Source organism: Rana temporaria, chromosome 11 (genome assembly GCF_905171775.1).
Source record: "Rana temporaria chromosome 11, aRanTem1.1, whole genome shotgun sequence".
In the NCBI taxonomy this organism is placed as follows: domain Eukaryota; kingdom Metazoa; phylum Chordata; class Amphibia; order Anura; family Ranidae; genus Rana; species Rana temporaria.
This window is the reverse complement of record NC_053499.1, coordinates 107914033-107932402: the sequence shown is the minus strand read 5'-3', so window position 1 is coordinate 107932402 and position 18370 is coordinate 107914033.

The window sequence follows — 18370 nt, the reverse complement described above, 5'->3', positions numbered from 1 at the left end:
GGTGGAATGGGAGTACCTTTGGGGGGTTCTGCGGCGATTTGGTTTTGGCCCTGGTTTCCTCCGGTGGATTCGGCTGTTATATCGGGCGCCGAGGGCTAGGGTGCGTACGAATGGTTGGGTCTCCGAGTCCTTTCACCTCCACAGGGGTACGCGTCAGGGGTGCCCCCTGTCCCCTGGCCTGTTTGCCCTGGCACTGGAGCCGCTGGCGATCTTGGTCCGGGAATCTCTGGTGGTTCGGGGCATGCGGATTGGTGGACTGGAGGAGAGGATATCCCTCTATGCCGACGATACCCTACTATACTTAAATGACGCGGGCCCGTCCCTATCTGCTGCTCTAGATCTGTTCAATAAGTTTGGCTCCCTGTCTGGTATCCGTATTAATTGGTCGAAGTCAGTTCTTTTCCCCCTAGACCCACAGACTATTGCTTTGTCCAGCCCCACCGCCCTGCAGTGGGTTACTGAATTCAAGTATCTTGGAGTGAGGGTGGCTAGGTCCCCAGCCCAGTATTACACGCTTAATGTGCTCCCCCTGCTCCAGCTCCTTAGGGAACGCTGTCGGTCTTGGTCTGGCCTTCCGTTGAACTTAATCGGTAGAATTAACATCTTGAAGATGATTCTCTTGCCGAAATTCACTTACATGTTCCGGAACAGCCCGGCCTGGATTCCGGCTGCCTTCTTTCGGGAGGTGGATGGGTGTATTCTTTCCTTTATCTGGAATGGGGCTGTCCCTAGATTGGCTAAGTCCACGCTACATCTTCCTACTCATCTGGGGGGTCTGGCACTCCCGAACTTTAAAACCTACTGGTGGGCTGCAATGTTGGTCACGGTGTACTGGTGGTTTGCGGCCAAGCGCTCTAATGCTGCGGTCTGTGTGGAGGCGGCCTGGCTGGGCTCCCTTCGGGCACTGCAAAACCTGGCTTTCAGGGGCCTGCGGGCCTATGTGGGTCTGCCGGCTCCAACTAGAACTACCCTTAGGGTGTGGGTGGCGGCGAGACGCAGGTTCTTTCGTGCGGGGTGTTGGGCCCCGATACAACCTCTATGGGGGAATCCTAACTTGCCTCACTTTCGGTCCATGCCTGACCCTCAGGTTTGGGCGAGATTTGGTATTAAGACTTTAAGAGATATCATGCCGTTGGGAGCTTTGCTATCATTCTCGCAATTGACGCAGTCATATGGGCTACCGGGCTGGATGTTTTTCCGGTATGCTCAGCTTCGCCACGCAGCTAGGGCCCAATTTCCCACTTCGCCGGAGCTCAGGTTTGACCCGGTGGAGGATCTCCTATCTGGTGAGGACCTGCCAAAGCCTCTATCTGCCCTGTATGGCGTATTGCTTCCCATTGACTCCCATAAATTGGACAGGCTCTGGGATGCTTGGAAGGTGGATATCCCGGATCTAGAGAGGGAGGATTGGGAGGAGTGTCTGGAGCGTGCCCCCAGGTTGGTAATATCTGCGGGAGATAAGCTTGTGCAGACAAAATTCTTGCACAGGGTTTATTTCACCCCTGTGCGCCTGTCTAGGATATACCCGGGCAGGGACCCACTGTGCCCGCGGTGTCGGGTGGAGCGGGGCTCTTTCTTACATATGTTCTGGACGTGTCCGGCTTTGGGGCCATTTTGGACGGGTGTGTTTGACCATCTGAATGCTCGTCTAGAGCTTTCAGTCCCCATGACGCCTGCACTGGCCTTGCTGGGCGTCATGGACGATGATCAAAGGACCCATCATAGCAAGCTACTGATCTTATACCTGTTGTTCTATGCCAAAAAAGAAATACTTACCAACTGGACCTCTTCTGCCCCCCCTTCTGTGTCCGCGTGGGAGAATAGGGTTAATGCAGCGTTGCCACTATATAAATTGACCTATATCAGTCGTGGGTGTCCCTGGAAGTATGATAAGGTGTGGCTGCCCTGGATGGAACTTTAATCTGCCGGGTGGCGGAGTCTCTCTGGGTGTGGACTCCGCCGGTCCTGGCTCCCGGGAGCACACTCCACTTCCCTTATACATTCTTTTGGTCTGGGTTGTGTTACTGATTGTACTGTTGAGCGTGCATGATATGTGAAATATGTGATTGACATGCTTTGTAATGCATTATTCTTGAATATCGAACTGTCTATATTGCCAGTATATTATGTGTCTGTTTTTTCCTTCAATAAAGCACTCCTGATTGTTAAAAAAAAAAAAAAAAAAGATCCAGTGTTATGTGGCCTAAAGGGGTTGTCTGGGTGGGTCAAGATCCCTACATTTGCTCATACCGAGTTCTTTTTGCAGCCAGAGGATCCTGTTATGCCAAGGCCAGGTGGTCCAGATCTCCCCTTTAAACTTGAGAGCCAAATCTACTGTTACAGCCCCGGTAGTAGAGGTCCCATGGGAAAGGACAGTGTTCCATTTGAGCTTTGTTCTGACCCAGGGGTAATCTCTGCGATCCCTGGTGCATTTGGGGACCCGAGTGAGGTAACCTATGCGCTGGGTAGACCCGAGGTACAGTGCAGAGCGGCCTCTCGTAACAGAGGGAGAGAATTCCCTGGCATCGGGGTACCTGCACAGACCACGGACTCTGGCATTGGGCGGTCGGGTGTCCTTTGGTGTCCCGGCATTGGGACACAGGCTGCTTTTAAGAATGTACCTTTGGTGTTGCGCCTCCTCAGGGATCTGACCAACAGAGAACCCAGACAGTTTTGGGACCCCGGCGGCGGGGTTCTCACCAGGCCTTCAGACATGGACATTGGAGTGCTCAGTCAGTTTGCAGATCCTGGTGGTGGGGTCCTATGGAGCGTCCAGAGGCCGCTCCTTAAGGGGGGCAATCTGTTAGGATTAAGTTCACCTGCTGGTGGCACTATCCTGCTCTGGGCTGTTTGCTGCAGTTCCAGTGTCCACCAGCAGGTGTCTCCCAGAAGCCAGCAGGTTCTGATCAGCCACACCTGGCTCCAGCTGCCAGGTGGATATTTTAGGCTGCTCCTCCCTTCCCCCAGTGCGTTACGATTCTGGTCCCTTCCTGTCTGTCTGCTACCAGCTTGTGCCTAATAACTTGTCCTTGTTCTGATCCATCCTGCACCCTTCTTGCCTTGTTTTATGCTCTTGTCCCCAGCCGTGTCCCTTTCCTTGCATCCCTGTTGCCTTTTCCCTCATGTTGTAGATATTGTATATAGATAGCTGTTAGGTTTATTAGTTCTTGTTTGCTGGAGTGGTTTATGTTTTCACTGGTTGCTGTGTATGTTTATTGGTGTATGTTCACTGTAAATAAATATCACTAATACATATATCCTTTGTTTGGTCTCAGTTCCTTTGTGTAGCTACGTGTCTGGTCACCTTAGCTGCTGATCCTGACAGCTGTGTGTAAACACAGCTTCCCCGTTCTTCACTGTGGCACTGTCATGGATCGTGTGTTCCCTTTTATAGGGAAACATAATCAATGACATCACACCTACAGCCATACCCCCCTACAGTTAGAAACACAAATGAGGTCACACTTAACTCCTTCAGCCCCCCCTTGTGGTTAACTCCCGAACTGCAATTGTCATTTTCACAGTAAACAATGCATTTCTAATGCATTTTTTGCTGTAAAAATGACAATGGTCCCAAAAATGTGTCAAAATTGTCCGAAGTGTCTGCCATAATGTCACAGTCATGAAAAAAAAAAAAAAAAAAAAGATCGCTGCCATTAGTAGTAAAAAAAAAAATTAATAAAAATGCAATAAAACTATCCCCTATTTTGTAAACGCTATAAATTTTGCACAACCCAATCGATAAACGCTTATTGCTATTTTTTTTACCAAAAATAGGTAGAAGAATAGGTATCGGCCTAAACTGAGGAAAAAAATATATATATTTTTTGGGGATATTTATTATAGCAAAAAGTAAAAAATATTGTATTTTTTTCAAAATTGTCGCTCTATTTTTGTTTATAGCGCAAAAAATAAAAACCGCAGGTGATCAAATACCACCACAAGAAAGCTCTATTTGTGGGGAAAAAAAGGACGCCAATTTTGTTTGGGAGCCACGTCGCACGACCGCACAATTGTCAGTTAAAGCGACGCAGTGCCGAATCGCAAAAACGGGCCAGGTCCTTTAGCTGCCTAAAGGTATATATGTGTATAAGTATATATACGGTATAGAAAAAAGGGAAAAGGAAAAGGAAAAATTGCCAACAGCACAAACCAAAAAAAGATGTGAGTACATACCGACCAGCCAAGCAGAGCTTGGTGTGCTATTGCAAATCTTAAGAAGACAGCAGATTCTCATACCTTAGTTCCTGGATTTTAACAAGATGCATGGATCCTGGCTGTGCAGCAGTAAGAAAATGACACAGCCAGGTTTAAATAGAGCAGCTGATGCTTGTCAGCCTATCAAACTGGCCCAAACTTGGTGCCAGGTGAGAGGCAAAGACAAAATTTAAGGTATATGCAAGGGGCCAATGAACTTGGTCCCCCTAGCATTAACTGCACATCAGGTGTGCACATCGTGGTCTGTTCCCGCGCAATCCCCTGATCCTCGCGGCGTCTGGCACCAAAACGCAGCGACGTCACACGTCAACGTGACCGCCAGCGCGTATAGCGAGCGGAAATATCTGGACTGTCGGAAATCGCCAGAGCGCATGCGTACGGGACTAGTTAACTCCCAGGCAGCGTAACCGTCCGAAAACACTCAAAAAAGAGTGCTGGCCCCTGAGTGACAAAAAGACAGAGGTTTCTACGTGCTGGGGAGCCTCGACACTACCAGATGGTCCAAAACCTACTGATCAGACAATTTAAAAAATAATAATCAATATAGGTAAAAAATTATTGAAAGGTGGAGTCTACAAACCATCAGAGAATTCATCCATTACAGAGATGACATGCCATACAGCTTTACAGAGTTATAAGTATCTACAAAGAAAGATATTACATCAATCAAAAATAATAATAGAGAAAAACACATATGCAAGCATAAATATAAGCATATTACACACTAGCAGAATGTGCACTGAGTCAATTTGGAACATCTTCTATTTCAAATATGCAAAAGAGAGTATAAATTAGTACGATGGGCAGTAGAAACCATTTGGCTCAGTGTACACTCATAGTACCATAGATGTATAGATTTGATGTTGGAAGATCAAGAAAGAGGGATAAATGTCAGACAATGTACACATCTGCAAGAAAAAAATAAAAAAAACCCTGCCCAGCGTGCCCATGCAAAAAGACGGCCCCAACAAGGGCTCTTGAGAAAAGCACATTGGTAGGATGCTGTAATGTTCTCTGGAAACTGCCGACCCCTCTCATCAGGCACAATTTGCCTGCATTGCATAGAGAAGCACAGAGGCCTGGTAAAGTCAATAGATCTAAAATAAGGTATGTAATCAAAACCTATTAGGTTTTATTTAACAACTGTATTAGCATGTTAGTGAGAGGGGGTGAAGTGAACTAAGGAAGTCAAAGTATAAGGCCCCTTTCGCATTGGGGCGGGAGGTACGGTGGGAAAAAAAAAAACCCCAACAACAAAACATGGTCTAAATCAGGGGGGCGTGTTTTATGTAAATGTACTGTGACCCGACGTGATTGACGTTTTTCCCAAACGGCGCATGCGCCTTCCGTGGAATTTCCCAGTGTGCATTGCTCCAAAGTACGCCGCAAGGACGTCATTGGTTTAGACGTGAAGGATGTCCAGCGCCATTCACGGACGACTTACGCAAACGACGCAACTTTTTTTAAAATTTTGACGTGGGAACGACGGCCATACTTAACATTGGTACGCCGCACTTACGCCACCATATAGCAGGGGTAACTATACGCCGGGAAAAGCCTAACGTAAATGGCGTAACTTTACTGCGTCGGCCAGGCGTACGTTCGGGAAATTGCGTATATAGCTAATTTGCATACTCGACGCGGAATTCGACGGAAGCGCCACCTAGCGGCCAGCGTAAATATGCATTTACGATACGACGGTGTAACACAGTTAGGCCAGTCGGATCTAGGGGAAATCTATGCGTAACTGATTCTAAGGCCCCGTACACACGACCGGATCTGTCCGCTGGGATTGATCTGCGGATCAGTTCCAGCGGACAAATCCGGTCGTCTGTACGGCCTAACGGATATTTATCCGCGGAGATTCGTCCGGCCGGTCCATTTCAAGCGGATAGAAATTTCTTAGCATGCTAAGAAATCTATCCGCTTGAATCGGGACCAGCGGATTGATCCGGTGGTCTGTACAGACTCACCGGATCAATCCGTCCGCTCCCCTCCCTCGCATGCGTCGTAATGATTCGATGCATGCGTGGAAGTACTTACCTTCCAGCGTCACGCACGTCGCCACGCCATCGTCGCGGCGACGGCGCGACACGTCACCGCGGAGAAATTCCGCACGGATTTTGATCCGATGGTGTGTACACGCCATCGGATCCAAATCCGGAGGAGGAATCTCCGCTGGAAACGGTCCAGCGGACCGTTTCCAGCGGAGATCCGGTCGTGTGTACGAGGCCTTAGAATCAGGCGCATAGATACGACCGCGCAACTTAGAGATACGACGGCGTATCTGGAGATACGCCGTCGTATCTCGTTTAAGAATCTGGCCCTTTGTGTTTTAATTTAAGAGGTCTTTGTCAAAGACCCCAGAGAAAAAACCCGGTAGGAAAGGTTTAAAATTCAAAGCTTGGTGGCATGATTGCATTGACGTCTGAGATCCACCTCAACTCTCGCTGCAGGAGAATCTTGTCGAAATCCCCTCCCCGAGAGCTGCGGTGCACCCAGTCCAAAACTAGTACCTTGATTTTAGGGAATATGCCAGCGTGAGTTTGAAGGGTATGTCTGCCAAGAGGCGAATCGGGGTCCTTATCTCTCATGGCTTTTAGATGACGATACAAACGTTGCCAGAGTTTTTGGATAGTTTTGCCTACATAGAAGCAGTTGCAACTGCACAACAGAAGGTAAATTTCCCCTGTTGTCTGGCAGTTTGCATAGTATCTTGGAAAAAATGTTTCCATTGGGTAGAAAAATCTCCTCGTCAGTATTCATATATTGACAGTAAGTGCATGATCCGCAAGGGAAAGTACCCAAATCTTTACAGGGATCTCCTCTACGGGAGCCTTGAAATTCACTCTGAACGAGTAAATCTCCTATAGAAGTGGCTCTTCTAAAGGTTATAGTAGGTCTAGAAGGCACAAGAGGTTCAACTACAGGGTCAGAGGTGAGTAAATGCCAATACTTCTGACAGATGTGTGTTATTTGGGTATGGTCATCAGTATATGTGGTAATGATACGATGACTGTTTTCCAAGGTTTTAGCTTGTTTGGGTGCCAGCAAATCGTGTCTATTCTTCATTTGGGTATGGTTAAATGCTTTTTTTCAGACATTTATGACTATATCCTCTTTCTAAGAGTCGTCTTCTGAGGTTATTGGCTTCTCGTTTATAATCTGATGGATCAGAACAGTTACGTTTGATCCTCAGATACTGTCCGTATGGAATAGATTCTACTAAGGGTCTAGGATGAAAACTTGAAGAATGTAAAATAGTGTTCCCTGCTGTAGGTTTACGGAACAGTTTGCAAGACAGCATGTTGTTAGGGTCCTTGAAAATTTCCACATCCAAAAATGTAATTTTGCTTTTGTCAGATACCATGGTGAATTTTAAGTTAAATGTATTGACATTCAAGGCCAAAAGACATTCATTTAATAGTTGTTGTGGGCCATTCCACACGACAAGGATGTCATCTATGTACCTGTGCCACATAACTACGTGGCACAGGTATATAGAGAGACCCTCATCCGAAAACATGGCTCGTTCTCATTCCCCCAGGTACAGATTGGCGTAGCCAGGGGCACAACAAGTGCCCATGGCTATGCCCTGCACCTGGAGGAATGCTCCACCATCAAAAGTAAAGACATTGGGCCGGATTCAGAGACATCGGCGCATCTTTGTGCCGGCATAGCGCATCTCATATGCGCTACGCCGACGTAATTTAGAGAGGCAATCTGAGTATTCACAAAGCACTCGCTCCCATATTTGCGCCAGCGTAACGTAAATTGGCCGGCGTAAGCCCGCCTAATTCAAAGTAGGAAGGTAGTGGGCGTGCTACATGTTAATTAACCGGCGTAAGTCTTTCTGAATCCGGGCCATTGTGTCTAAGTATGAAGTCTAGTGTCATGGATCTGCCACTTAAGGGTTAATGGTGCAGACTGATTTCAGTGATTGACAGCAGGCTGCCCTATTTAAACACCTCAGCAGCACAATGTCATGGATCTGCCACTTAAGGGTTAATGGTGCAGACTGATTTCAGTGATTAACAGCAGGCTGCCCTATTTAAACACCTCAGCAGCACAGTGTCTTCGCTGCCTGATCTGCAGTTCTGACTTTGGATCCCTACCTGAGACCTGTTGTTCTCCTACCTGCCTGAAATCCTGATTGATCTCTGAACCCGGCTTGTCTGACTACTCTACCTCTCCAATCCCGACCCGGCTTCGTCCGACCATCCGCCTGCTGGACCTCTCCGTTGCCAGATCCACCTGCTTGTATTACCGACTACCCTTCTGCCATCTCCTTCCTGCCTAACCATTGTGACCCGGCTTGTCTGTTCCTGCTAACCAATATATCTGAACTGTCTCCTGTTGTGCCGCTGTAGTCGCAGCTTCCGTGCGGGTCGCTGACCCATCCTCCGCTCCTGCGTTCAGCATCGTCTATCAAGAGGGTTCCGTCCGTCTGCGACTTCTCTTCACCACCTCGGCACTCCTACCCCTCTGTGCTCAGAGTCCGCTGTTCTCATATTCAGTGGCTCGCGAACCAGAGCCGTAAGAGGGGCTACCCTGCATCAGACTCTGGTAACCAGGTACGTAACATCTAGTGTCCGAAGTATGAATTCATTAAATTAATCTTCATGATTACTTGTTTTATTTTATTTTTTAATTTTTTGTCCACTTCAGACTTCGCCAACAAAGGACTTCCCCGACAGAGGACAGGGAGACTTGCTCACTGTACAACCGCCCATAGCGTCTCGTTTATGGCTTCGCATCATATGTGGTTATTTCTTTTTTTTTCCTCTTTCTAATATATTTATATTCTTTTCTAGTGCAAATGCAACGTTTATCTTTTTTTCACGGACATATGATCATTGGCTCCTTCCCCTCTGGGAGATATAGGCTTAATATAGTTACTAGCCTCTCTTGTTTTTTTTTTTCCCCCTTCTCCTCCCTCTCCCTCCCCTCCCTCCCGCCCAGATCTGTGTGCCTTATTGCTGTTGTCGTTTTTTTTTATTTTCTCAACTATCAATATCTGTCATACCTTGTACAAATTTTTCGGATGATTTAAAGACTTTCCATTTCTCCCACACCTCTCTGGATCTGTCCTCTCCTCCTATCTCCCCTCGAGCGAGGTACTCCATTTCTGCTATATAATCGACCCTCTCTATCCACTCTTTTATTGATGGCCTTTTTGGGTGTAGCCAATTTTTTGGAATTAGGCCCTTAGCTGCATTTAGTAATACCCGGGACTAAAGTTATTGCATACTGTTTTTTAGCTTTATTTGTTCCATGAAATAAACAAGTCATAGGATTACATAAGATCTTCTCCACTGTGATTTCTTCCGTATATTCAAAAATGTCTTCCCAATATTTTTTTATTCTTGGGCAGTCCCACCAGACATGCATTGTTGTCCCCTTTTGCTTACAATTCCTCCAGCAGAGGTCAGAGATGTTTGAATGTATTTTACACATTCTTGCTGGGGTCAGGTGCCAACGTACCATACACTTATAATTGGCTTCAATGGTAGTTATGTCTGAAACATAGTTATACACTGCTCCTATCATTTGTGAGTTGTCGATCTTTTTACCCATATCATTTCCCCATTTTTCTACGAATGGCAATGTCTCCTGAGTCTCCAAATCTGTTAATATTCCATATACCAATGATATACCATGTATCAATGGCTTATCCATGCTGCATATCTTTTCTATTGGGTTTAATGTTTTATTATCCCGTATCGGCTGTGGTAAAGTGCTCACAAAGTGTTTCAACTGAAAATACTCCCAATCACTCAAGTGTTGATCGCCTTCTCCCGTTTTTATGTCCTGTCTTGCTTTTATTTTTCCGCGTAATTGCTTTCCCAACCGTGTCCTATTGCCTGGTGGAAAAAAATCTGTGCCTGCTAATGGGATCAATGGGGAGTTATACTCCCATTTTTCCCGTCTAAATACTGTGTCACATATTTTAAATACATTCTTTGTTATGCAGTGTGTGTCCGTGCCCAATTTCCTAATTTTTGGTGGTATCCAAACATTCCTATTTTAATGGGGCATACTTAGTGTATCTTCCATCTGTACCCACTTCTTTTTAGTTTGTGCATTTGTCCATTCTACTAACCTTGCTAGTATTACAGCATAGTAATATCTTTTTATGTCAGGGAGCGCCAACCCACCACTTTTTTTTTTCGTACTCAACAGTGTATAGCTTACTCTAGCCTTTTTGCCTGCCCAAAGATATTTCAGGATTAATGTTTTAATTATTTTAAAAAAACTTTGTGGAATTCTTATAGGGAGCATTTGAAATTTATAGGTTATTTTCGGTAGTATCATCATTTTAAAAGCGTTGATCCTACCAATCCAGGAGATAGGTTTCATTGCCAGTCTTTTCAAATCTTATTTAATTTCATTAATTAAGGGAACATAATTGGCCAAGTAAAGTTTTTCCACTGCGGGTGTGATCTTAATTCCTAAGTATGTTATAGATTCTTTTTCCCACGTAAATAGAAATTCTTTCTGCAATTCTTCCGCTTCTTTTTTGCCTATACCCAAATTCAGGATTACTGTTTTTATCGGGTTTATTTTAAAATTAGAGAGTTCACCGTATCTTTTTATTTCCTTTATGACATTGGGCAGTGCAACTCTAGGTTTGGTCAAATATAGGAGTATGTCGTCTGCGTACGCCGCCACCTTGTGTTCATCGTCGCCCACTCTCACCCCCCCTATATCCGGATTTTCCTGGATTTTTGCTAGTAGTTCCAATGTTATTACATATAGCGAGAGCGGGCAACCCTGTCTGGTTCCATTTTTCATTTCAAACACCGACGACACACTCCCATTGACCTTCACCCTAGCCATCGGATGGCAATATAAATTCCTTACCCACTTCATAAATTTTGGTCCCAGACCTATGCTTCGTAAGGTGTCCATCATAAACCCCCAGTCGACTCAGTCAAATGCTTTTTCAGCATCTATTGACACTAGTACGACTGGGGGTTTCTTTTTTTTTCCTTGCTGTAATAGGAGTATTGTCCTTATGCTATTATTTTACAAAACTAGCCTGATCAGTATTTATCAGTTCAGGCATTAAACTTTGTATCCTTGTTGCAAATATTTTTGCATATACCTTTAAATCGGCATTCAACAATGCTATTGGTCGGTAGTTGGAACACAAAGTTCCATCTTTTCCTAACTTAGGAATAATAGTAATATTGGCAAGAAGCGATTATTTTCTGATTTCTTCTTCCTCTCCTATTTTATTAAAATAATTGCACATCTCTGGGACCAGCAGTTCTTTAAATTTTTTATAGTACTTAATCGGCATACCATCAGGGCCTGGGCTCTTACCCCCTGGTGTCTTCTGGAAAGCTTTATAAATCTCCTCCTGAGTAATTGGATCCTCTAGGGATTCAATATCATTTTGAGATATCTTTGGCCAATTAACTTCTTCTAGGTACTCTTTGATTTTTCTTTTTCTGATATCTTCTTGCTCTTGAGTCTCATTGGTTCGAATAGAGTATAATGTGCTATAGAAAGTCTGAAACGCCTCTGCAATTTCAGAAGTCTTATATTTCATCTGCCCTTCGTGATTTTTTATTTTTTCAATGTAATTTGTGTTTTGTTTTTTTTCCTTGGATACTCTGGCTAAGTATTTCCTTGGTTTATTCCCCCACTTGTATCTTTCTTTTGCAACATTTTTAAATATTTTTCTAGTTTCAAGTTTCATCAAGTCTCTGAGCTGGGCCCTCTTTATCACTATTTTCTGATGTACTTCGCTTTCTCCTCGTTCTTTATGTGCTTGCTCCAGTTCGTAAAGCTGTGTTGTTAATTTTTTCATGTTTAATTCTCTTGCCTTTTTTTATCCCTGCTCCTATAGAAATTAATTTCCCTCTGATAAATGCCTTATGGGCTTCCCATACTGTGGCCATGCTTACATCCGATGTGTTGTTTATCATAAAATATTGTTCCAAGTCATTTTTCACTATCTTGCTTACCTCTATGTCCTCTATAAGTTCTTCATTTAAATTCCACATTCCTTTTCTTTGCTCTATCTCTTTGAATCTTATTTTCACTATTACCGGCGCATGGTCTGAAATTGTTGTTACACCTATTGAGGTTTTAACGATATCTTCCAATAACTCATGGTCTACCATCATATAATCCAATCTTGAGTATGTACCATGCACAGACGAGTGATATGTATAGTCTTTTTTATTTGGGTGTGTGATCCTCCATGGATCTATTAATTGCTGGTTAAACTTTTTTTTCTTAGTATTCGGAGTTGTTTAGTATCTCGCATCTGTGCACCGGACGTACTACCAAGGTGGTGTTCCATTGAAAAATTGAAATATCCTGCTAGGATTACGTATCCCTGTTTGAAATCCATTAGAGCTTTCAGGATCCCACTAAGGAATTATTGCGGATGTCTATTAGGGCAGTATATATTTGCAAGCGTATATTTTTTCCCCTGGAGGACCCCTCTCAGAAACAAATAGCGACCCTCTGGGTCGACTTTCCTCTCTTCTACCTTAAAAGAGATGTTTTTCCCTACCCCTATAACAACCCCCTTAGCTCTCTTCTTTGAAGAGTCACCATAATACCAGGTTGGGACTGCCCGAGAATAAAGTCTACATTAGAGTCCAATGTTATTTGTGTCTCCTGTAAGAAGACGATTTCTGCCGAATACCTTTCCACCTCTCTTAACACCATATGCCTTTTTTCCGGGGAGCTAAGGCCTCTTACGCTGTATGTTATAAAATTTATATTAGTCATATCTTTCTCTTTTTTTTTTTCCTCGTTTCCGGCACATATATATTTTTTGTTTTAAGGCTCACAGATCTGAGTCCCCATCCCCCCCCTCCCCCCTGACCCCCTTTTCCCACCCCCTTCTTTCCCACCCACCTCTGCCATCTCCCCACTCCCATCCCTCCCTCCCTCCCCTCCTCCCTTCCCATGGTGGAACCTAGACCCTATGGTCCTGTTATAGAGCATCTCCTCTTGCGCCCCCTTTGGCGCTCTATGCTCCTATCTCTAAGGTGGAGAACTATTCACCACGGTCTCCTAATCCCTATTTCTAGGGAAATAACTCCGGGGCCTTACCGGGGTCTCGGGTCCCCATGTCTCTTTCTTTCTGAATTTTAATGCTCCCCTTTTTTTTTTCCTCCCCACCTCCACCCCCCCCCCCACATTTTCCCACCCCTCACCCGTCCCCTTCCCATTTCGTTAACTGATAGGCATTGGGATGTCTAATTTTTGACAGAATTCCGGTATTTCTTCAATAAATCTGAGTCTCGCCATAACCCCGTTTTTTCTGCCAATCAATCATGCTGGAAAACCCCAATTGTACTGTATTTCTTGCTCTTGCAGAACCCTTAATAATGGTCTTAAGTCCCTGATTACTTGTTTGTGAAAGGATGTGTCGAATACAGACCAGACCTAAAGAGTGTGGAAAAAAGCTGTATAAAGCCTCCACATCAATACTGACAAGGATAGATTCTACAGGAACCTGAACACCTTCGATAAGGCGTAAAAGGTGAGGAGTATCATGTACATATGATGGTATACTAAGAACGAAGGGTTTTAAATGTTCGTCAACCAAGCAAAATAAGTTCTCAGAAATGGCACCGTTGCCCGATATTATTGGGCGACCAGGGGGACTTTGAGCATTTTTATGAATTTTGGGAAGGGAATAAAAAGTGGGTATCCTGGGGAAGGGGGTACGAATAAATTCAAAAGTCTGTTTTGAAATAGTGTTATTCTGAAATGCTATATCTACCAGGCCATAGAATTTCGTATTGAAGGCTTCTACAATACCAATACTGACTGGACGGTACCAGTCATGGTTGCCCAAGATGTCCAAACGCATCTTACAGTTATTGGTTATTGTCCATTAGGACTATGTTGCCCCCCTTGTCGGATGACTTAATAGTAATTTGATGGTTTTTGGATAGATTCTTTAAAGCAAGTTTTTCATTCCGAGTGAGATTCATATGGTCTGGGGGTATAGATTGTAAAGCTTTAATATCATGCAAGGTCATCTTTAAAAAGTTGGCAACTCCATGGTTGGAGCTTGGTGCTGGGTATAGTACCAAAGTCTTTTTGAGGGAAGATTTAGAAACAGCCTGAGCGCTCGTTGATGGAGCATCTGAGATCTTTAGAAGAGATTCCAAGTCCAATCTGTCAATGAGATCGCTGGGCTCATTCTCTTCCAATAGTGATTTTAAATTTTTCAGTGCTTGTCTTTCACTGAAAGTGTGAAATTCTCGTGTATCTGTGTCTGTTTTTTCAATATACTCCTAAGGAGAAGTTTACGTGTGTATAAATGGAGATCTTTGGTGACCTCGAATTTATCGGTTTATTTATTCGGGCAAAAAGTCAGCTCTTTTGATAATACAGAGATTTCATCATTAGTGAGGACGTGAGAGGAAAGATTAATAATATTGAAAGGTGAGGAAGAATGGTGATCTACTAAGGTGGAGTTGAGTTTAGTGGAACCTGTGAGTTTCTCTGATTTCTCGAAAACATTGGGGGAACTTTAGGGAGAACAAAAGTGTTAGTTCCTGTCGTTAGTCCTGTGCCGGCGTCGGCGACATCCAAGGTAGCTGCAGCCGGAGCAGTAGAAACAGCAGGTAAAGGAGTGCGTGGGTGTTGTTTAGGTGGACATTTATTCGTATTGAGAGTAGAGGAACTTTCAAAATCGCGACTTCTTTTAGGTTGTCTCGTGTGTTTAGATCTAGGTGGAAGGCGTGACATGTTTGATGATGCAGAAGAAGTATCGGACATGTCAGATTGTACCAAATGTTGTGATCCATTTCTACGTGGAAACCTAGTATTATTATTATGAGACTACTTATAAGCTCTACCCTCCTCAAAGGCTTGTTTATCTCGTAAGTACTTAAATTCCTTTTTAGATAAAATTGATTTATTAAATAGTTCAATATGGATTTTGAGTTTTTCATTAAGGTCCTTGTAGGAGGAATGAGCTTGAAGTGGTTTAATTCTGGAATAGATTTTTTCAATGTTGACATTAATATCAATCAAACCTTTTTGATATTCCTCCATTAGGAGTTTCATCATCCCGAGCGAACATTGTTTAAGATTATCTTCCCATGCAGTTTTGAACATGGGGTCCAGGTTCTCATAAGAAGGGAAAATCTGGACCCATAGTCCAAAAGGATTCAGATCATCTCGGGCATATTCATCGAAAGTTTTTACATGCCAATGCATCAAAGACTTTTTTAGAGGTTAGAGAAGAGAAAAATTAATTCGGATTCCCAAGATTCATTTTGACCATAGTCAGATTGTACCTTAGTCACAAAGGACTCCCAGGATTCGCTGTACAATTCGGCCATATTAAAAAAAAAAAAAAAAGGGGGAGAAGAAAATTTAACCTATGCAGATTGTATGCAAAAAAAGCATATAGAAGAGAAACAAAAAAAGAAACAAGAAAAACAACTGAAAGCTTCAAATGGTTGGGGACTTATAGGGTATCTACTACTGGACTGAATAGTTTAAAGACCGTCTGGTAGTGTCGAGTAGAGATGGGCTGCCGGTTCGCCAGGCGGTCGTTTCGCGGCAAACTTTCATCGTTCGCGGTCTGCCAAACCGTCGGACATCTGGCGATGTTCGCGGCGGTCCGCAATGTTACATGGGTAAGAACTTTGACCTATGACACATTCATCGGGTGGTGCAGGACAGCCAATTGAGACATTTCAGCACTTGGACATACCCCCTACCTTATAAATAGACCTGATCTGGCGGCCATCTTACATTCTGCTGTTTGTCAGTGTAGGGAAAGGGTGCTGTGTTTGGAGCAGGGACAGGCTGTATTATTTCAAATAGCTATCTAAAGGTCCACAAAAGTCCTTTTAAGAACTGGTATAGGTGTGCTACTTGCTCTAGTATATAGGTGTCTAATACATTCATATACTTTTTGTCAGTGTAGGGAGAGGCTGCTGTTTGGAGCAGGGACAGGCTGTATCCACAAAAGTCCTTTCAAGCCCTGGTATAGGTGTGCTACTTGGTCTGCACTGCAGTACATGATAGTGTGTAATACATTCATATAATTTTTGTCAGTGTAGGGCGAGGTTGGCGTTTCCAGCAGGGACAGCGTTTAGCAAAAACAATTGCTACCTAACAGGTCCACAAAAGTCCTTTCAAGCACTGGTATAGGTGTGTTACTTGATGTGCACTGCAGTATATAGGTGTAATATACACTTATAATATACTTTTGAATATAGAAAGCATATTGTAGTGGATTTGTATTGTGCAGCATTGTGACTGGCGGTGCATTTGGTTACTGCTGGATTTTTGCCTCTTTCGCTGCGTTTCCTCTGCTACACACATTAAAAAAAATTCCTGAAAAAAAAGTTTCATAACTGGCGAAATAAACCAGTGGCCCCCCAAAACAACAGATTTTGTTATATACCTTCTTACACATATACTGCGCTTCTCTAGAGATTTTTGTCACAGGGTCATTTAAAAAATGACAGGCAGAGGAAGAGGCAGGCCCTTCCGCAAGGGTGGTAGGGGTAGGGCAGGAGCACCAGGCCGGAGCCAAAGTGGGAAGTGGCACAATGTTCGTTCGCTTATGTCAAAGGATGCACCAGACTTGGTTGAGTGGCTCGCCACCAACACCACCACCACCACCACCATATATCCTCCGCTTGAGTCACAGGAATTATTTTCCGATCCATCAGAAGACATTTCGGATGCGCAGCCATTCTTGGCATTAGATCAGGAAGAGGAGGTAGCAACAGCCGGCACTCAGCAGTCTGATGACAGTACTCAGATCAGCCCAAGGGAGGTTGGTGCCCGCTGTTGCTGCCTACTCCGAGATCTCTACTGTTAGTGATGGGGAAGGTGACGTTGATGATGACGTGTCTACATACGTCACGTAGGTGCCCACAAGAGAGGAAGAGGAGGGGAGTTCAGAGGGAGAGATGGACCAACATATAGGAAGGAGAAGCAGGCCGAACTTACATTGCACAGGAGGGACAAAGCAGACTCCTAATGTATCAGGAGCGACGCTGGCCCATGGCTCCGCAGTGTGTTTTTTTTTAACGTGTCTGCTGCAGACAATAGTGTTGCCATCTGCAGCCTTTGCAGTCAACACATAAGTCGCGGTAAGCCCAACATTTACCTAGGGACGACCGCCTTAAAGGGGTGGTTCACCCTAAAAACAACTTTTTTTTATTACACTCCCCCCCTACATTACAATACGATTAAGGGTATTCATTTTTTTTTTATGCTGTACATACCTTTGTACAGCATATTCACCCGTGGCATCCGGCTTGCGAGTCCCGCGGGAGTGGGCGTTCCTAACATGTCTGTGATTGACGTTTGACCAAAAACGAGCTCCCCCCGTCGCGTAAGCCGCGTCACGGTTGGCGAAAGGAGCCGAACGGCGAGTCGGTGCTATACTGCGCATGCGCATCGCCGCTCGGCTCCTTTCGCCAATCGTGACACGGCTTACGCGATGGGGGGGAGCTCGTTTTTGGTCAAACGTCAATCACAGACATGTTAGGAACGCCCACTCCCGCGGGACTCGCAAGCCGGATGCCATGGGTGAATATGCTGTACAAAGGTATGTACAGCATAAAAAAAAATTAATACCCTTAATCGTATTGTAATGTGGGGGGGCAGTGTAATAAAAAAAAGTAGTTTTTAGGGTGAACCACCCCTTTAAGAAGGCACCTGGCCTCCCATTACCAAGCCCAGTGGGAGTAACGCCATCAGAACCCACAAAGCCACACTCCAGGCTCTCAGAGTTCCAGCCTCTTCTTCTTCTCCTTCCCCTCTATGCCCACAATTGTCCTCCACTCCACCTTCCATCCTGCCTTCCTCACGTTTTTCTGCAAAAAGGCAGGCTTCCGTGGCCCAAATGTTCGATCGTAAAAAAAAGATGACGCCGGATAACCCTCTTGCCCAACGGTTGACCGATGGCTTGTCGGAACTGATAGCCCGCCAACTACTGCCATATAAACTGGTGGAGTCGGAGGCCTTTCGAAAATTTGGGGCCATTGGAACACCACAATGGAAGGTCCCAATAAGGAAAACATTTTCACAGAAGGGCATCCCAGAGCTATATGGCCATGTTCAGCGGCAAGTGAATGTATCTCTGGCACACAGTGTCGGTGCCAAGATACATCTGACCACAGACACGTGGTCT